The following is a 13475-nucleotide window of genomic DNA, read 5'->3' as shown; positions in this document are numbered from 1 at the left end:
TCTTGCTGTACCCACCTATTTCTTCAGGCCTCGGGGAGGGCGGGAAAAGGGGGTTGCAAAGTTCGGCCCTGTTGCGAGGAGGAGGAGGCGCATTTGGCTGCCTCTGCTTTGGGTGGGGGACAGGTTGCGCCAGGAGGCTGTCTCCTCCCACCCCCAGGTCAAGGCGAGGCGCTGGCAGCGTCGGCCAACCTTCCCTCCCACCCCCAACCTTCCCTCCCACCCCCACCCCGGCCTGGAGCCGGGGAAAGAGGCGGCGGCGGCCCGCTGCGCTGCTGCCGCCTCTTCTCGCCTTCACCTTAGCAGCTGCTGCTCCTCCGAGATGGGCTCAGCAGCCTCCGAAGGACTCGCGGCTCGCCACGCTCCTTGGTTTCCGGTGTGTCAGCCAAATTGCCTCGTGTGTCACCAGTGACACGCGTGTCATAGGTTCGCCATCATGGTCCTATATAATCAAAGGGCTTATTCACAAATTTCTGGTTGACGTACTCTCCTAGAAGAAAGATATTAGGATATAAATGACTCCATTAAAGGTTTACAGGTCTGATTCCCCACGCCACCATGACCTTGAGTCAGTCATAATTTCTTTCTGAGCTGTTCTCTCAAGAGCAGTTTGGTGTAGAGCCAGTTTGTTGTAGTGGTTAAGTGCGCAGACTCTTATCTGGGAGAACTGGGTTTGACTCCTCACTCCTTCACATGGAACTTCTGGAGTGACCTTGGGTCAGTCATCATAACTTTGTCAGAAGCTGTTCCTACATACCTCACAGGTTGTCTGTTGTGGGGAGGGGAAGGGAAAGGAGATTGTAAACTGCTCTGAGACTCCTTCGCTATTGCTGCTCAGAAGGGGGTTCTCAGCCATTACTGGAGACGTATGAACCTTGTGTTGATGACTCAAGGTTCTCCTTGAGATCCAATTTGCCTTCTATGGTGGAAATTAAATCAGTCTTCTCTTCAGGATTCACTTGTTGGAAGGGTGAGTGGTTTACTCCTGTTTTCCTTTGGTCTACCTCCATAGAAATGAGAGGAATTAGAGGGACTGATAAAGCTGGACCATTCTCAAGAGTGTTGGGCATCATGAGCAGGTTAGATACTTGTTGCGTGTGATCACTTTTTGTTTTCAAAAGGTTGTCCCTCAACACTTTGAGTTTAGTTGTGATTGCAAGTTGTTCCATAGATGGGAGGGCTGTGAAAGAGTTAATTAGATCCTGTTCTATGGCGTTCTCAAGAAGGAGATGCTCTGAAGCTGGGTTCAGGTAGAAAGGTGAATCAGGACCCTGAGCCAAGCCACTCTGGTCTCCAGCTTTTGTCATTCCTGCCTTGAAATTGATGTCCTCTGTCAAACAGCCCTCTTTTTGCCAGTGGGGTAGCAGGGGGTTTATAAGAGAATTGACAAAGACCCTAGCTGGAAAAATCCCCTTGGTGTGAAGGAAGTCTTTCTGAAACTGCAGCAGACTGGGGATCCTGGAACTGCTGAAAATGAGCAAGATTCTTTAAACCTGATTTGGGCTGGTAAGAGGTTTCACCATAATTAAGTCAATTGATGGTAATTTCCCCCTTAGAAGGGCTTTTAGATGAGTTCCATAAGAACTTCTGTCCTTTGTAAGGGCAGACAGTTAAACACACTTTGGAAGGTTGCAGCTTTAATTTTAATTGGGTTCCCTCCTCACACTGCTGCTGTTCCAAGTTCTTCTTTGGGCTCTTCAACTCTTCACTTGCTAATTTCCCAGGGTTTGTTTTAACTTTGGTATTTAGCAAGAATTTCTGAGATAAGTGGTAAATTTTATTTTCAATTTGTCTAAGTCTCTCAAAAATAGATTCAACAGTTTTAGCAGTTAGCTGTATATGATCACTTGTAGCAAGTTCGAAGTCTTTGTCAACTGTTTGCATCAGGAGACATTTATCTTCCCTCCCATCAGTAAAGTTGGTATCTTCGTCGAGATTTATGAGGGGTGTAAAGGGTTGGAAGTTGGAATATCGCAGGTTGCTGGGAGTAGACTTGAAGCATATAAATCATTAATTTTAGTTTGTTTACGTGCTAGCTGAGAGAAAGAGTCATCTAGGTCACGAGTTCTTTTGCCCATAATGTAGAACTGGGATTCAGACCTAGGCTCAGAAGGGGAGAGAAAAAAAACTCTAAAAGCCGCAAAACCAGACACAAGGTACTGAGATTCTTTTTTTTAAAGAAAAGAAAAGCCTAGCCCATATTTCAACTTTTTTCAGTAAAGGCTTTCCTTCTGCTGAGGTATAAATCTCAAGGCTAAAATCTCCAGCAGTCAGAGACCAAAGGTAACGCAGTCAAAAAGTCCGTGTGGAGTGAGGAGCAGCAGTTTCATTACTGTTTGCTCATTAAAAGCTCTCACTCCTCCCCCACCATTATAAAAGGTTGAAGATAAGATTACTATAGTATAAAGGAGTATAAAGGCTAAAACTGAAATAATAAAAGCTAAAACTGAAATAAAACCAAACAACAGTACTCCCCTTCGACGGAGCTAGGTCAGCAGGCGTCTGCTCCCTCCGATGTAAAAGTGATGTAATTTGAGACAGCTTATTTAAAGTCTGGATTCTTTGAGAAGGAGAATTAGTCCTTCAATTTCACTGTTTTCTATTGCATGTTATTTTAGTTGTTCCTGACAACCTTCCAGAAGACAGCATCTTATGGCGTCTTGTGAAAGCCGTCTTTGCCATCATCACCCAGCAGAAAACACACAACAGAAAATTAACACCACCTCTCTCCACCGGAGCGCAATGCCCAACGGTTTGATTGGCTACCCAAATTCAGGAGAATTCACCTTTGTCTCCCCAAGGGGCTATAGCGTAATTGATTACATTTTAATCTCTCCTTTACTGAAACCTTATGTCAAGGATTTTACATTGGGGGATTTTATTATTAGTGACCATTTTCCCCTCATTTGGACTCTTCAAATTGGTCCTCACATTTATCCCTCCTGTAACTTGTCCTTGCAACCTTACAAGACTGACTTATTGCCCAAAATTCCATGGAACGATCGCATAGTTTGGAAAACCCAACAGCTCTTCAGATCTGGTCCCACTGTTGAATACAGATCCTCTTTAATATGTGCATCTGACCCTAATGCATCTGTATCACAATTATTTAACATCTTGTATCTCTGAATCACTGAGTGTCAGTTCAGGGTGCCCAAGCAGAGGTGCAACTATTCTAGTAAATTCTACACACCGATGGTTTGACAGAGAATGTAAAGAAACAAAAACTCTTCTGCGTAAAGTTTACAACCAATACTGCAATTCAAAGGCCCTGACCTTGCCATCACAATACTTTGTGCTTAAGACTCAGTTGCACCACCTTATCACAAAAAAGAGGCACAATTATATTAAAACTCAATGAGAAGAGCTATATCATGCTACTACCTAAAAAAATTCTAATCAGTTCTGGGCCATAGTCTCAGGTGCATTCCGAGCCGATGACCCATCTGTGTCTGCCATTTCCTCTTATGTTTGGTTTCAGCACTTCTCAGTTCTGTTCCATCAAGATCTAACTTGTGCTGAATCATCTGATTTTCCTCTAGCCGATTTACCTGACTGACCTCCTGTCCCTCCAGAGGAAATAAAAGAATTACACATCTGAAATTAGGAAAGGCTCCTGGCCCAGATGCCATTTCCTCCGAAATCTTAAAATGAGACCCAGACTGGTGGGCTTCTCCCCTTGCATCTCTGTTTACAATTGTAGATCGAACTGGCATAATTCCCTTGGCATAGTTGAATGCAATAGTGGTCCTGCTATACAAAAAAGGTGATCACACTAACCTTGCCAATTACAGGCCGATTAGCCTACTCTCCATCATTGGCAAGCTTTACTCCAAACATCTATTAGACAAGCTCAATCTCTGGATGTTGCAGGAAAAAATTCTAGGCCCTGAACAGTTGGGCTTCTGCAAAGGGAAGACCACTTTAGACCACTGCATTACCCTATCCCATCTAGTCAACAAGTACACTGTGCATAATAACCAGAAATTATTTGTTGCTTTTTTAGATTTAAAAGGCGTATTTGATTCAGTTGACAGGGACCCCCTCTGGATTAAGCTAGATAAACTAAACATGGATAAAAGACTCATTATGCTTATGAAGAGATTACACACTTCTACCACCTGCCAGATCAAATGCTCATTAGCAGGCAACCTAACATCGAAGACTGCTGCCAATAAGGGTGTCAAACAGGGTTGCATTTTGGCTCCCTTTTTATTCAATCTCTTTCTTAATGACCTGACTATTCAGTTGTCTGGTCCTGACTGCCATAGTCCAAAACTTGGTGCATTACATGTACCCTTGTTACTTTATGTTGATGATATGGTGCTTTTGTCCTGCTCTAGAGTGGGCTTAAGACGTCTGTTGTCCCGTTGTGTTCTGTATTTTTCTAGTAATAAGCTCCAGCTCAATTATGAGAAGTCCAAAATCTTAGTTTTCTCAAAAAAGTGGAGACTTTACAAATGGGTTATTGATGGTAAAGAGATAGAGCAAGTCAAGTATTTTAAATACTTAGGTGTTTATTTTCAATATAATGTGACTTGGTCTACCCATTGCAAGTATGCAGTGAAGATAGCTAACATCAGTGCATCTGCCATAGCTTGCTTTTTTATGGCAGAGGTAGCCAATTTGTGCCAGCTGCCATAAAAATATTCAAAGCCAAAGTGATTTTACAAGTTCTGTATGGCATCCCAATCTGGATTGGATCTTATGAAGGTGCTATCGAATGTGTCCAATCCAAATTCTTGCGTAAAATTCTGGGCATGCCAAAATGTGTCCCATATGCAGTTATCTGCTTAGAAACTGGCATGTATTTAATGGTTACTAGTGCATGGCTCATGACCTTCAAATGCTGGCTACGCTTGCACTACAACTCTGAACCAGGGAGCTATATCTCTCAAATGCTCTCTGAATTTAATTTGGTCAGCACAAATTGAGAGAAAAATAAAAGCAATGGGTTTATCCCAAGAACTATTGTCCATGCTGTCCTTCACCACCACAGTCCAACAAATTAAAAACAGGTTGCTAGATATTTAGTGCCAAGACCTATACAGTCTGGCTAAGAAAACTTGTCCCCCACTGAGTTTTGAGATCTCTCTTAGTACTGGGAAAATGGCCTCATATCTATCCGTCTTGCAGGTGCCACAGCAGCGTAGAGCTTTTTCCCTTGCCAGATGCAATGCCATGCCCTCTGCCATTCTTTATGACAGATTTAACAAGACAGCCTACTCAGTCAGATACTGTCTCTGTAAGCAAAAATGTGTGGAGTCAGTTACTCATATTCTTCTTTATTGTAATTTGTATACAGATCTTCACAAGTATTTACATCCTCTTTTAGTTAGCATGGTTGATTGTTCTGATGCACTTAAGGTCTATAATCTTTTGAACGATACTTCATCTAGTGTCATTGAGAAAGTGGCTAAGTTTCTTTATTCTGTTTTAAAGGCACGTCAGAGGATCTCATAGAAATAGTTTATGTTTATGCTTTTCCTGATGTATATGTATGCAATCGTTCTATTTTTTTTAAACCAATTTGCTCTGATATATACATCTATACATTTTATGCCAATAAAGGCTAACTTGACTTGACTTTACTTGACTCCTTCAGGTAGTATAGGGTGGAGTATAAATCCAATCTCTTCTTTCTGTTCTTGAAAGGGATCTCTCAGCTCCACCTACCTCACAGGGTGTCTGTCGTGAGAAGGGGAAGGAAAGAGAGATTGTAAGCCACACTGAGACTCCAAATGAAGGGCGGGGTATAAATCCAAACTCTTCCTACTCCTCTTCTTCTTTCTTCTTCTTGCCAGGAGCCTACCCAATGATAGCCATTCTCTGGCTATTAAGGCCCGGGGGGTTCTGCTACCCAGAGATACCAGCTGGTACTGTAAGTCTTGGGCCCTTCTTTCTTTTTTTAAACTGTAAAGGACCATTGTGTGAGGAGAGGAGACCTGGCTTTCCTCTTTCATTTTAACAAGTAAAAAGTGATGTGGGTAGGCCTGGCCTCCAGACCTCAGGAGTCCAACTGTTAATCAGGCATTGTTTCTTTAAACTTTAAAGGCAAGAGACACTGCCTAACAGCTGCATTGTACCAGCTAGCTTGCTATCTTCCTTCTTGCTCTCTGAAACTCAAAAGACCCTCAGAACTTCAGGAAAGAACTTTTTTGCTGCTCCTGGAATTCTGAGAGTGTATGGGTTACTTTGGCTAAAACTGAGTAGACACAAAATGGCTAATTTCAGGCTTATACACACTCAGGGCTTTTTTTGTAGCATATTTTGCATATTAGGCCACACACCCCTGATGCAGCCAATCCTCCTGGAACTGACAGTAAGCCCTGTACTAAGAGCCCTGTAAACTCTTGGAGGATTGGCTACATGACTACTTCAGGAATGGGTGCCTAATATGCAAAGGAATTTCTGCTACAAAAAAAGAACTGTACTAGGCTTCCCAATCCCCAGGTCCAGGCGGGGGATCCCCCGTTTTTACAGGCATCCCCCCTCCTCCAGCCAGCTGACCAGCGGGGAAAGCCCCGCCCCCACAGTCATCATATAGTTTTAGAGCTCCTGCAGGTTTAGAACCCTGCAAACAGGTCCCTTTTTAAAATGTGTGCCTTTAAGGCTGAGCAGGAAACAGGAAGGGCTTCATGGCAAAGGGTCAGTAACAGTTTCGTCGGAGAAGGGCCCCTCCCTTTTTTTTGCTTTCATTTTCAGAGGAAGTAAAGTTCTGCAGGAACAAGACCCAGTAAGTATTTGTGTGTGAGAGAGAGGGAGGGGGCAGGGGATTCCCTGGCTTGGAGGCCCTCCCCCTGCTTTAGAACACATGGGGCGGAGGGAAATGTCTACTGGGCACTCTATTATTCCCTATGGAGAAGGATTCCCATAGGGAATAATGGGGAATTGATCCGTGGGTATTGGGGGCTCTGGGGGGGCTATTTTTGAGGTAGACGCACCAAAATTTTAGTATAGCATCTAGTGCCTCTCCCCAAAATACCTCCCAAGTTTCAAAACGATTGGACCAGGGGGTCCAATTCTATGAGCTCCAAAAGATGGTGCCCCTATCCTTCATTATTTCTTATGGAAGAAAGACATTTAAAAAGGTGTGCTGCCCCATTAAATGTGATGGCCAGAACTCCCTTGGAGTTCAATTATGCTTGTCACACCCTTGTTCCTGGCTTCACCCCCAATGTCTCCTGGCTCCACCCCCCCCCCCAAAGTCTCCTGGCTCCGCCCCCAAAGTCCCCAGATATTTCTTGAATTGGACTTGGCAACCCTACCCTGTACCTGTAATCCAAACCTGCCAAATAAAATCCTAAACATATTTCCTTTGGAAGTAAATTCCATTGAAATGGATGGGACCGGAATTGTTGCCTAATTCAATTCCAGGCTTCACCAAACTAAGAATCTCCTTGACTTCTGGATAAATAGCTGGCAATCATGCTTCATTTCATGGTATCTGACTGGAAGTAGTTTGAAACAGAAGTAAAGTAGCATTGACCAAAGGCTATACCCAATAAATCATAAATTCAGCAAGTTCACTGAAGAGATATTTCCCTCCCTTCCCTGGAATAACTCCTCAGAAGTTGCTCCTGTAGTTCAGGAGACGTCCATGGACAGCACTAGAATATAGCATTGGAGGCTGCAGTTCAAAGGGAAATTGGCAGAAATTACCCCACTCTCCTCTTGAACGATATTTTGTTTGAGTAAAATGAGGCCACACAAGTGGTGGGAAAGAGGCAGGGTGTTGAGCAATATCTGCCAATGCTTTCTTTCCATCACAGTCCTTGCACCACATCCCACTGTATGTTTGAGAGAATCTCCAGTCCTCAAAAGCAGCCTTTGAGGGTCCACAGGAAGTTTTAGGGGATGACAAGAAAAGGAAAGATCTGTCCCATGAATTTGTTCTATTTGTGATACACTGGAACCAACCTAGCAGCTCTTGATCACTTGGTACAATTCATAGTATTCTTAATTTTAAATCTCAAGTGTTTTTAGCAACTGTTGCTAATTCAGCAAACTTCATAAGAAATCACTGTTCTACAAAATTCCAAATATAGCTTTGATATGCTAGATCTTATGCCTTCACACTGTTGAAGAGCACTTGAGTTGGTAAATTGTTGAGATGTCATGCCATGTTAAATAAAGTCCCTTCTTCAAAGGATAAATCTGGTTCACATCGCTGATACAAAGACAATGTTTCTTACACAGTTTCTATTTTGAATCCCTCTTCTTCACTTCATGTTTCTTCTCAAACTCCAACAAGGCCTTTCCCCGTCCCAAACTGAAATAGAGCTTACAGCTGCCATTTTATCATACTCATAGTTGCTTAGTCTGGCTTCTCCCTTTCCTCCCTTAATGCCTTTCCCTCTATTGTCTTCCCTACCTTGATTGTTTTTGGTTGCATGGTGGGAGCTTGGTAGAATTGATTGTGCTAGACAATCAACATAAATAAAACCAAAGAGCCTTGTGGGATCTTAAAGACTAACACACTTCTGATGCCATGATATTCTGTAAGACACAATCTAGGTGTTTCATTTGTAGGTCCTTGCAAGCAAAAGTTCACCAGAAGGGGCTGTCTGAACGACGTCTGGGATCTGCAATTAATATAAAATGCAACAACAATGGTCCTCATAGGAATCTTTCATGAAGAGCTACTAGAGTCAATGTTACATTAATTTCATGGGCTTTTTGATTATTTCCAAACCTATTTCAAAGTGCTGGTGCTGAATGTTAAAAGCTCTGGATAGCTTGGGATTGAAGCAGTTGAAGTACAGATTTCTATCCCTCTGAACCAGCCTGGGATTTGAGGCAGAAAAGTGAACTCAGAAGCTCACATACTGTTATATGTCATTTGATTGACCTTAATAAAATATATTCTTTGGACTGTGTTCTTGTTTTTTGTATGTTACTTTTATTCCAGACAGCTGCTAATAATTTCTTTCTTTGGTCTGAGCCTTCTGACAAAACGGTAACTGACTCACTTTGGAAGGCCTTTAGGGTACAATTCATCTCGCAGATCTTACGGATTTATATTGCTGCATGTTTTATCTCTTTATTGGTTTCTTTGATTTTATTCATTCTCTCACATCTTATAAGTCTTGAATTCCATTATTACAACTTCATGATGTCTGTTTCCCAATGTGATGCAGTTACTTCTTTAGCATGATGCTTCAAAGAGCCGCAGTAGATCTAGATGATGACGATGGTGTCTACATCCGCTATCGCACTGATGGCAGCCTGTTCAACCTGAGGCGACTAAAGGCTCACTCCAAGACAATGGAAAAACTCATCCGAGAGCTACTATTTGCTGATGATGCTGCACTCATCTCCCACTCAGTATCAGCTCTGCAGCATATGACATCCTGCTTTGCAGAGGCTGCCAAGCTATTCGGCCTAGAAGTTAGTCTGAAGAAGACAGAAGTTCTCCACCAGCCTGCACCCCAGGAAGATTATCACCCTCCCTGCATCACTGTGGGTGAATCAGTTCTGAAGACAGTCCAGCAGTTCAGCTACCTGGGGTGCATCATCTCCTCAGATGCCAAGATCGACAAGGAGATTGACAACAGGCTGGCAAAGGCAAATCGTGCATTTGGCAGACTGCACAAAAGAGTGTGGAGCAACAAGCATCTGAAAAAAGGCACAAAGATCAATGTTTACAAAGCGGTTGTGATGACAACCCTCATCTACGGCTCCGAATCGTGGGTTTTATACCGTCATCACCTGCGACTCCTTGAGCGCTTTCATCAGCGCTGCCTTCGCACCATCCTCAACATCCACTGGAGTGACTTTGTGACCAACACTGAAGTCCTCAAGAGGGCGGAGGTTACAAGCATCGAAGCACTGCTGTTGAAGACGCAGCTGCACTGGGCAGGGCATATTTCTAGGATGGAAAACCACCGCCTTCCCAAGATTGCTCTGTATGGCGAACTTTCCACTGGCCATCGAAATAGAGGGGCACCAAAGAAGAGGTACAAGGACTCCTTGAAGAAATCCCTTGGCACCTGTCGCATCAACCATCACCAGTGGTCTGACCTAGCCTCAGATCGCAAAGCATGGAGGCACACCATCCACCAGGCTGTCTCTTCCTTTGAGAACACACGCATAGCTGGTCTTGAGGACAAAAGGAGATTGAGGAAGAATCGTACTGCTACAGCACCAACCCCAAATCAGACTTTTCCCTGCAGCCGCTGTGGCCGGATCTGCCTGTCCCGCATTGGTCTTGTCAGCCACCAGCGAGCCTGCAGCAGACGTGGACTACTGCACCCTTCTTAAATCTTCGTTCGCGAAGTCAAGCTGAGAGACAGAGAGAGAGCAGTTACTGAATCAAAATGTTGCTGGTATTTATTGTGTGTTATACATTTTATATTATTATCTAGCTGTTAATATTTAGCCTGCTTTCAGTGGAGAGGGTGGGATATAAATCTAATAAATAAATAAATATTTGTATTTTGTATTTCAAATTATTGCTAAAGGACATGGGTGTTCTTCAATAGAAGGAAGAATATCTAAATAAACCGGTAGAACTGCTTCAGTCTTAGGTGTTACAACAGACAAACACAACTACATGTCTAGAATTTATCCCCAAATGATCCTATCTCTAACTGCAGAAAATAAAGGTGTATAGTACTTCAAAATAATCATGTCAAAAAGTTCTGAGATTTAGTCCTGTTATATTTAGCACAACATGCACCAGGGTGAAATTGCACCTGTATCATATTGTCCTATATCTTTGTTGAAAATGAACAAAGCAATAAGCCCACCACAATGGGCTCATGGTGGAGCAACCCATTTTTAGTCTTTCCCCCAACATACACTTTGGTCCAGAAGTATAATAATTCTGAAGAACAAGCCAAATTGCACTCAGTCACATAAACTATATGAATGATTCATAAGCTTTGTCCATAGTCTTGTACACTTTATTTATATGATATGAGAATATTACATAAATACCATGTCCTGTTAATCATACATCTGTGTGCATTTCAACTTAATCAGAGGAACAGCAATTATTCCTCTCTGGTGCAGAGCTGTTTAAAGACCTCCTAATGTGCCAGAGAAAAATTACTCAATAAACAAATGCTTAAAAATCCTGGCAGCATCCAGTAGCATATTGTGTTAACCTGATCCTTTCATAGACCACCTCCTCCCTCCACAGAGTGGCAAGAACCTGGATGGTCTCCAGTATGAGGAGACTATATCTATATCTATACATACACACACACACATATCTGGGAGAAAGGGAGTGGAGACTGCCCTGGATGGGATTTTATTTCCACCTTTCTCCTGACCATGAGTCAACAGGACCAGGAGAAAGGGAGGCAGAGACAGAATTGCCCAGAAAAGGACTGACTTTCCCCCTTTCTCCCAGCCACGGCTTACTGCAGCCAGGAGACAGGGGGTGGGGATTGCCTGGAAAAACTCTTTGGTTTTGCTTCCCCAGCTTGAAGGGGGAAAGCAAAACCAAAGAGCCAAATGGATCACAGCCATTTAAACCTAACAGCTTGGTGGAACTGCTGCTGAGTTGTTAGGTTTAAATAGCTGCAATCCATTTAATCCTTCAATTTTGCTTCCACCCCCCTCCCCCATTGAATGGGGAAAGCAAAATCAAAGGGTTAAATGGCTCACAGCCTTTTAAACTTAACCGAGCAGTAGACCCATTGAACAGTAAGGTTTAAAGGGGTAGCCCCAAACAACTGAATTGTCCAAAAGTTCAGTAAATGTTTAGGGAAAGCACCTTCCTGAAATATCAGTTCCTGAGTTCTGAACTGGCCCAAGTTTGTGCCAAATTTTGGCTTGTGAGCCAATTCATGTCCATCCCTACTAGAAAAGAAGAAGAAGGCACCTTGGAGCAGCTTACAATCGGATTCCCTTTCTCTCCCCACAACAGACACCCTGTGAGGTAGGTGGGACTGAGAGAACTGTGACAGATCCAAGGTCACCCAGCCGGCTTCTTGTGGAGGGGTAGGGAATCAAACCTGGTTCTCCAGATCAGTATCTGCCACTCTTAACCACTACACCACACTGGCTCTCAAGAATCCATCCAAGGATCCAGACACTAAAATGTATACAGACACTAAAATTAAATATATATGCAATACAGGAAGAACTGGTGACTCAGTACTAGCATGGTTGGAGCATATTTTTCATTTCCATGCAAATAACCTGCATCATTTGAGAGCAAGTTTGGTGTAGTGGTTAAGTGTGCGGACTCTTATCTGGGAGAACCGGGTTTGATTCCCCACTCCTCCACTTGCACCTGGCCTTGGGTCAGCCATAGCTCTGGCAGAGGTTGTCCTTGAAAGGGCAGCTGCTGTGAGAGCCCTCTCCAGCCCCACCCACCTCACAGGGTGTCTGTTGTGGGGGGGGGAAGGTAAAGGAGATTGTGAGCCGCTCTGAGACTCTTCGGAGTGGAGGGCGGGATATAAATCCAATATCTTCTTCATCTTCTTCTTCATCATTTCAGAACTGCTGAATCTGTAGGACATGAGATGAAAAGTTTTGTACTATCCCAAGACAATGTTTAAAGTGATTAACAGCCCAATCCAGACATGTGGCAGCCGGCTGTGGCATAGCTGCCGTGCCGCTAGTAGACTTCCTGAAGACTTCAGCATGCTGGAGCGTGGGGAGGGGAGAGGCGCAGCTTGCCAGGAGGGAGATGGTCGCCATGGCAACACCTCTGGTATAGGCATGCAAGGGAGGAGGAGGCAGCTAGAGGGGAGGGCCAGCCCACTCACCCCCATTGGCCAGTCCTTGCGCATGCGCCACGGCTCATGACAGTCAGGGATGAGGAGAGGCGGCCCCAGAGAGGCTGATAGCCATCCCCAACCTGCCCCCCAACAGAGAACGGAGCCAATGATGGGCAGACCATCAAAGGCAAAGGAGAGACATCCCACCAACATGGGGAGGGAACAGGAATGAGGCTGGGCATGTGCGCATGAGAAGCCTGGCTTGGTGGTGAGGCAGGGGTGGGGGTAGGGGCGAGACAGGCCCACATGGGACCACGGAGAAGCCATCAATGTCTTCACACACCCCCGTTGTCAGAGACTTTGCCAATGGCAGGCAGACAAGCAGGAAGTACCAAGTGCAGGAGTGCGCTGTCATAGACAGCGGCTGGAATGTGTGTCTGGGAGTGAGCAGCCCAGCAGCAGACACCCCCCACCCAGAGACCCCCTGTGCTGCCCTGACGCCCCCTGCCATGTGCACAGAACACCTCCCCTGGGGGCCGCAGAATTCAGAGTGCGAGTGCATCAGCCACAGAACTCTGAGTCCACTTCATCAGCCCCCCCTTAGTGCCCTGCACACAACAGCTCTGTGGGGTCAGGTAGGCTGTCAGCCCAGGCAGGCTAAGGGGCGGCACTCCCCTCTCCTGTCCAGCCACGCAGGAGGCAGCGTGGCATCTCATAGATCATTTCCCCCAAAAAACTAAGTCTTCCCACCCTCCCAGGCATTCCCTCAGAGAGGCCACTGACTGGGGGGGGGGGGGGGGT

Source organism: Heteronotia binoei, chromosome 5, assembly GCF_032191835.1.
Source record: "Heteronotia binoei isolate CCM8104 ecotype False Entrance Well chromosome 5, APGP_CSIRO_Hbin_v1, whole genome shotgun sequence".
NCBI classification, from domain to species: Eukaryota; Metazoa; Chordata; class Lepidosauria; order Squamata; family Gekkonidae; genus Heteronotia; species Heteronotia binoei.
This window is presented reverse-complemented; position numbering follows the sequence as displayed.